Genomic DNA, 6,211 nt, shown 5'->3' with positions numbered 1-6,211 from the left:
GAAAATACTAGTTTTTGTAAGAAATCCAAGTTCTCAAAGAAGCCTCCCCACATCCATCTTGTCACAGTTAACTTTTAGGACAGCATCCTTCCAGGATTTTTGCATCCTTAGTTATGACACTTTATGATGGGCTAAAGATGCAGTATGGCCTTTCCATGGCTAAAACTTGTTATTTAGTCAGTGTTGAGCATTTAAGTCCTTTCCATGACTTTTGCTGTTTAAATTGCAGGGAGCATCCTTATAGTCACATCTCACCAGATTATCAACTGCTCTGCCCTTTAGCTCTCTCTTAAATTATGATTCAGCTGTTCTTGAAATTCAGATGATGGTGGTAGTAAATATTATATTAACATTCTCCCACAGGGTATCTTGGTTCTTATTCTCCTTGGTTTTCTTTCCTAAGGATGTGAGCTTGGTCAGACGAGGTCATGAAACATAAAGATGAGTAAGAGAGGACCTCATGCTGTTAGACCAATGAGTAAGAACTTAGTAATTTCATGAACATAAATTGCCACAAAGTGCAAATAAATCTATAGAGACAGGAGCCTTGTTTTGGTATGAGCTGAGATAGAGGAAAGGGGGCATTACGGAGATGAGAGACATTTGGTGATAATTAACAGTGCTACAAGTTAATTATCTGTATACTGCCTATCATTTATCAATCATATCTTGATATATCTGTTTTAAAAGGCTAAGAAGAAACATCAGTAATTTTCATTGACTTTTCAAATAGAGGATGAATTATTATCCATTACATTTTGTTTTTCAGTATATAATATATTTTTGTCATAATTTTCTCTCTTTTTTTTGTTTTTTTGTCATACTGACAGCTTGGTGAAATGTTAAGCAGGAATCTTATTCACACACACACAGATGAGAAACTGAGACTCAGGAAAATGAACTTTCCCTTACACGAAAATCCATCAAAAATTGGGCTTAAAGGCAAGCAGGATGGCTCAGAGGGAAAGAGTTGGCTGGCAAACCTGACAGTTGGAGTCTAATCTCCCAGAGCCCACATGAGGAGAAAGATAACAGACTTCTGAACAGTTGTGTTTGTTCTGAGCTCCATTCCTCCAATGTAGTACCCGCTCTCTCCAAATAAATGAAGAAATAAATGCAAAAAGGGCCCTTTAAAGCATTTGCTCTAACTCTTATACTGTACTGACCTTACATTCTAGGTAGTTTTATACCACATGCTGTCACTCAATGAATCTATCTTTGTTCTCCTCGTGATCTCTCATCCCAGCTGTTAGGCAGTCTATGAATTTGGAGTTACCAGCCAGGTATGGTGTCACATATCGAATTCCAGCACTAAAGGAATTGGAGGAGGACGATTGTGAATTCAAGACCAGCCTTGAAAAGTTTGAGCTTCATAGGGGGAAAAAAAAACACATCACTGTAAAAAACGAAATCATTATCAAAGCATACTAGGATTTTATATATAATAACTGAAACATGGGCCTTACAAAATCCATACTTTTCAGCTACGTTCAGAGCATCTGTATTAGTTAAAATACTGAAGGACAGAAGCAACCCAATTGTTGGGTGTAACAACCATGGATGAAGAGCTGAAATGCGATATTTGCACAGACCGGAATAAAATCTAGCCTTGAAGACGATGATTCTGCCAATCACTGGCACATGAGGAAACTTAAGTGACATTATACTAAGTAAGAAAAGCCAGTCACAAAGAGGTAAAAACTATTCTGCTCTTTTAATGTTTAAAAGATATTTAAAAGATACCAGAATATTAGGGACAGAAAGTAGAACTTTGGTTGTCAAAAAGCAAGGGAGTAGGGAATGGGCACTGAGTTTCACTTTTGGTAAAATAAACAGAATTTGGAGATAAATAGTAGTGGTGGTTGTACAACAATGACAAGTCATGAACTGAACACTTGGGATATTAAAATGGCAAATTTTGTGTGTTTTACACAATTAACTTTTTTAAGTACATGAGTTACATGTGAACTGGGATATTTTGTGAGCACATTGATCTCACTACAAAATAGATACAAAGTGCCAATTATTTATTTATTTTTCTCATCAAATGTACTTCTGAGCCATGATAGAGCCCTCTAAAAACCCCTGGCTATGGTGAACCTAGCTGCTAGCAGGTAGAGTGAGGGGGCATGCACGTGCCCTCTGCTGGATGTGAGGAATCTCATAATTTGAATTGTTCAATGGCAAAAGTCAGTCAGTTGTTTCACTAATCCTACCACAGGCTTTAACCCAAAAATACATGTAATATTCATCCATTTCTCTCTGTCAGTTGCCATCATCACTAAGCCAGTTCATGTTCATGTCTCACTTAGACGCAGACACAATTCTTGCTTTACCTTCTCAACCTCCTTTTGGATAGTTCTCCATACAGCTGGACATTGTGTTATGTCACCTTCTACTTCAGGTCCATGGAGGGTAAGGTTAGAGTTCCTTGCAGGAGCTCATAGCTCTCCGTGCCCGTCTTAGCACCTCATGCTGCTGGCTTGGTTCCATCTTTTTGAACTCCACAGGCTTCTCTCATGGGACATTGTAGATGCTACCCCCTGTCAGAGAAGCTCCATCCTCCGTGTTTCTGATAAAGGATCTGTGTGTTTGTATCTCAAATATTTACTCTAATCGAGGTTTTACTGAGCACTCCGTGTAACTTCAGATCTCTCACTATTCTCTGTCTCTTCCTTTTTACTTCCTAACATTTAACAGAAGTAGATTAACTTTGTTTTCTGTTCCTCCTCTTGGAGGTCTGAAAAATATATTTGTTTTATCCTCATCCTGTGCCAAACAGAGAAAAAGTACATAATAGGGAATTTGTGAACTCATTATATAAATCAACCAATCAACAACAATAAAAGGACACTTAAGTGGACATTAGCGAAGACATGTTTTGTCTATTAAGTAACCATTAATTATTTAAAATATTTCTGTGTACTATTTCAAAAACAAGTTTATACCACAATGTATTATAGCAACATTTTTATAGTTTGAACAAGCATATATGAATATACATACATAATATATACTTTTATATATAAGTGAGGAGACAGATAATATTAACACTAATTATAGTCAGAGAAAGAAATTATTTCAGAGAAGTTAGGAATTGAATGATAGCAAATTTCAACTTTTCATTTTATTTATTTTTATTACGTATTTACTCCAGTAATATTTAGTAATAATTACTTCATATTTATTTCTATTACATATTTACTTCAAAAATATTTAGTTTTGTGTGTTTGTGACTCAATTAGCTGTTTTGCAAAGAAATTGCATAAATTAAGTAATCAAAGAGTAGTAAAACATTGTTGAAATCAACATATGGTGTAAAATGGGGTGTTATATTTAGTGACTAAGGCTTCAATGTGAGAATTTTAGATAATAATAAATTTTTAAAATAATTTTCACAGTTTTGCTGCTTCAAAGAAAAACCAAGCTGTTTGTCACTGTCAGGAGTTTTAAAGCCTGAAATATTGATTTTTTTTTTATTCCGACAGAAAGTAATTTGTGAGTTTTTACATTTATTCAGCAACACTACCATTGATGACCATCACAGACCTGAGAAGATTCTTCAGTCAGGCAAAGACAATCTGGTCTGTCACATCTACTGAGCTTCTAAAGCAAACTATCACACAAAAGTTTTACCCATTATATAGGATCTTGGCTCAGTTTGTTAATAACACATACAATCTTTACATAAATATGAATTCAAATAGAAAAGATGATTGTAGAAATTCAGTGTGGGTTTCCTGAAAGCATGTTAAAGGTCATCATAAAAACATAGATTGGAGTTATCCTTGAGTATTCCACTATGGAACTCTGCCCCACAAACATCACAGGTTATTTATTGCCAAAGCTATTGGCTTTTTTCCACAACTTGATGATTAGGACCTTAGGGCCTAAGGCTATTACCAACACTTAATTATATCATTGAACATGGAGAAGGTAGCTGGTGCCTAACTAGAAGTTTCACCACCTACTGACTAGCATTCATGGTACTGGAAGTTACACTGCATGCTACCTTTCAGTAATCATCAGTGTCACCCAGCTATAAACCCTAAAACCTACAACAATGTCCTGCCTGCAAGATAAACTGGTGTGATAATGGTACAGATGTAATGTGAGTAACCAACCCCTTTTTACATTTGAATTTAAGGCCCACTCCAAAAGATGGAGCCAGTGCTTGATACTGCTAAGTGGTCAAGAACTTGAGACTAGATAAGTTATGGTCTTAGGAAAAACCCTCATACTCTTATTCTACTAAAGAGACATAGCAACAAAATGGCTTCTAATGACATGTTGCTATACTTATAGACCAGTGCCTTGCTCAAACCACGTCAGAGGCTCTTTCTCTTGCAGTAGATGGGAACTAACAGAGACTTTACACTGGGCAGTGTGCTGAGAGTGAAGACTTTGGAGTACTCAGTCCTAAATGGGATGTCTTCATTAAAGCCCCTCTCTCAGGGCTAAGGGATCTATGCAAAAGAGACAAACAGAACAATTGCAAGATCAAGCCATGATGGATAACTCCAAAGAATGGGGTCTTTCAGACACAACATATGATGCACATATGAAGTCACACAGACTGTGGCCACATACACAAGACCTTTATCCTTGTTTTATTTCGGGGAGACAGATAGAAAGACAGAGGCAGCAAGAGAGAGACAGAGAGAAGGAGGGAAGGAGAGAGAGAGAGAGAGAGAGAGAGAGAGAGAGAGAGAGAGAGAGAGAGAAAGAAGACATCAAGAAGTTGGATGAGGAAAGTAGAGAGTGGTGGGGAGGATCTGAAAGGAGTTGAGGGAGAGGAGAAGCATGTTCAAACCACAGTGTATGAAAAAGTCAATTAAAATTACTTCTATCTGCTCCTAGAGGGATTGCAGGTACGGCTGTGTCACGTGTGCATCAGAAGGTGGTAGAGAGGGGAGAAGATATGTCTACACTCAGTGCCCTGACCTGTGAACATCTGCATAATTAGTAGGCTAACACTCCCTGAGAAAAGCAAGCCTGACATGCCCTCCAGTGCAGTGCTATGCAAATACAAGGGGAACAAATGAGAGACTAAATGACCACCACCAGAGTGAGCCCAAGATGACCATCAGTCCTGTGCCATTGGGTCTGGATAGGGAGTTAGCCCGAGATGACCACCAGTACAGCATCTCAAAGGTCTGAAGACGATAGGGGTGAAACCATGCCTGAGAATACCTCTGATCGAAGCCATAAAGCACAAATGGGGCAGAGCACTATTGAGACCACTCCTCAGATGATCTCAGATACTCAGAAAACCTGGGCACCACTAAGAGAAGCAAGTAAGTAGCAGATAAATGGAAGCCAAAAGGGAAGGATATGGACACAACAAAAAGAGGCAAACTGAAGACTCAAAGGTAATGAGGAACACTCTGATGTGGGGAGCCAGTGATGCCATCTGGGACCATGGTGGAGTCCTTGCCTGTGATGCCACCAGGGGCCATATCTGGGTCCTTGGCCCTGAGGCAGCCAGGGTCCATTACCATCAAAGGCCAGGCAGATGTGCTGGTCTAGGCTGCCACCCAGGGACATGTCGACATCTGCAAGCTATGCAAAACTGGCCCTACCCATCTCCTGGGTAGGCTGGGGGAGCCCTGGAAAGCATGAGAGCAGGAAAGCTGACCCCTACCTCAAGCCAGCTGTAGTACTCTGCACATGACCTGGCACCTCTCCCTGGGCAGCATAGTAGAGTTGGCCCTAAGGCTTGAGCATGGACAAGCCAACACTGAGGGTATGGGAGCAGGAGAACTGACGGAGTTGACCAGGTCAGAGTCAGGGCTTTGAATTGGCCTGCCCCAGTATCTACCCCATTGATGAGGTGCTTGAGTGCTCGAAGGGGCTGGCCCTACAATTCCAAAACTACAACATCGCCATGACACAAGGGAACCACAGGATTTCCAAGAGGAGTTCTGGTATTGATAATGTAGCAGAAGCCAGAGGCCTCGAATCAAACCAATGACTCATTGCAATGAACATTTGCAAGCAAAGAAGTGTGGATAGAAGGGTATACTGTGGGATACACTGTGACACACTACAACTTCCCCAACATTTTTTTCCTTTCTAGGGTGGGGGTGTGTGTTGATTGGGCTCATTTGTGATGTAAAAATACACACAAAAAAGTGTATTTTTTAAAAGAAAATTAGACAGCCAACTCATCAGTTCAATCCCTTCATTTGAGTATAATTATTATCTAGTT

The 6,211-nt window shown here is 39.4% G+C and overlaps 1 non-coding gene across 1 annotated transcript; it reads left to right on the top strand.

Annotated features, from left to right (window-relative positions):
• Nucleotides 1–4,849: 4,849 nt before the first annotated feature.
• Nucleotides 4,850–4,978, top strand: LOC120103314 (small nucleolar RNA SNORA17). The gene has a single exon (XR_015621600.1). It is a non-coding gene; the product is annotated as a small nucleolar RNA SNORA17 (small nucleolar RNA).
• Nucleotides 4,979–6,211: the final 1,233 nt, after the last annotated feature.

Source organism: Rattus norvegicus, chromosome 5 (assembly GCF_021556685.1).
Source record: "Rattus norvegicus strain SHRSP/BbbUtx chromosome 5, alternate assembly SHRSP_T2T, whole genome shotgun sequence".
NCBI lineage: Eukaryota > Metazoa > Chordata > Mammalia > Rodentia > Muridae > Rattus > Rattus norvegicus.
Note: the sequence above shows the minus strand (reverse complement) of the source record. Positions and strands in the feature narration are given on the sequence as shown.